Source organism: Miscanthus floridulus, chromosome 1 (genome assembly GCF_019320115.1).
Source record: "Miscanthus floridulus cultivar M001 chromosome 1, ASM1932011v1, whole genome shotgun sequence".
NCBI lineage: Eukaryota > Viridiplantae > Streptophyta > Magnoliopsida > Poales > Poaceae > Miscanthus > Miscanthus floridulus.
This window is the reverse complement of record NC_089580.1, coordinates 179,877,056-179,878,576: the sequence shown is the minus strand read 5'-3', so window position 1 is coordinate 179,878,576 and position 1,521 is coordinate 179,877,056.

Genomic DNA, 1,521 nt, shown 5'->3' with positions numbered 1-1,521 from the left:
CTTTTATGTCGGGTATGTCTTGTTGAGTACTTTTGTACTCAGGGTTTGTTAACCCTTGTTGTTGGTGAGTTGCATGCGCAGGCTTGTTTTGGTCCCTACTGCATGTCAGTGTTTGAAGTCGATGACGATGAGGAATGATGAATGGCCTTTGGACAAGGCACTAGTGTCGGTGTTTTGGACCGGGGGATCCTCAACCAACTAGTGAATTTGTGTTGTGTGTTCCCAATCCCAGATGGTGATGCAAAGAGACACAAGGCTTATACTGGTTCAGGCAATTGGTGCCCTATGTCTAGTATGAGAGATCGATCTTGTATTCCTTGCACCGAAGTGCTTGTAGTAGGGGGTTACAAGTTGGGTGAGAGAGGGAGCTAGTCCCAGGTCTCGGTGTGGATTAATGTGGACTGCTTGAGACGTTGCTCTCAGGCAGTAGGGAAGTGTGCATGTTATAGAGAGTTGCTTTTTTTGGGTGCCTGTGTTCCTCTCTAGAAATGGCCCAAGTCCTTTCCTTTTATAGTTGAAGGGAGGACAAGGGTAGTACGTGTGCTAACTATACAGTGTCGTGTGAATGGAGGCGGCGTGTCTGAGCCCTGCAGCCTTTTCATATGGTGGCGTGGTCGTTAGAGTGGTCCGTCCTTGAAGCGCTGGGGCGACATGCTGGTCACATCTGATCCTATGCGTCATGGGAGCTCTAGGGCTACCTCGAAGCGGGTGCAGCGGTCGACGTGTGGGTCACTGTAGATTGTCGGCGCGTGAAGCCGAGGCTCAGTTGGTGTCGAGGCCGAACCATGGTGGAGGTCTCGGCAGATGTGAATCCCGAGATAGCCGAGACCCTAGCATAGAGTGCCGAGGCCCGGAGGGAGTGGTCGATCTGGTACGCTGGTTCAGAGGCGATGATGACCCGGGCTAGATTTCCCATGTTGCGTTGTCTTCAGGGCGGGGGTTACGGGGCATAGTGCAGTTCTGGCACTGATCGTGGGCACAGCGCTAGAACACAGTGGTCAGTAATCCCTTATCCCAGCCAGTATGGCGTTGATGTGACTCCTTGTCTTATCGGCCGCTCCGCGGTGTTGAGCCATCGTCTGGCTAAGATTGCGGCAGTGGTTGATGCATTAATGGGACATGACATGCTGTCGGGAAGGCTGGTCGAGGCGAGAGCGATAGGTTATTAACAAGCTAGCCTCGAGCGATATGGAGAATAGCTGTCTTGTTCGAGGCTGGACGCACGAGGCCTCGGGCAAGATGGAGATTGGGCTCCCTACTGAGGCCTCTTGCGAGGTAGAGATTCCGTCAGGGTGTTGAGACCTCTCGTGCGAGGCCTCAGGCGAGGTGGAGAGCCGATGGGCTTGGTCGAGGCTGGTGGTGAACCCAAGGCTTACCTTCTAGCTTTGTTGTTGATGGGATTTAAGTGACTCTTTTGGTGTACGCTTGGGGTACCCCATTTTATGGTACCTGATAGTAGCCCCCGAGCCTTAGGGGGAGTGCGTGCACTCTCCCTAAGGGTTTGTTGAGACTTGGCTTGCA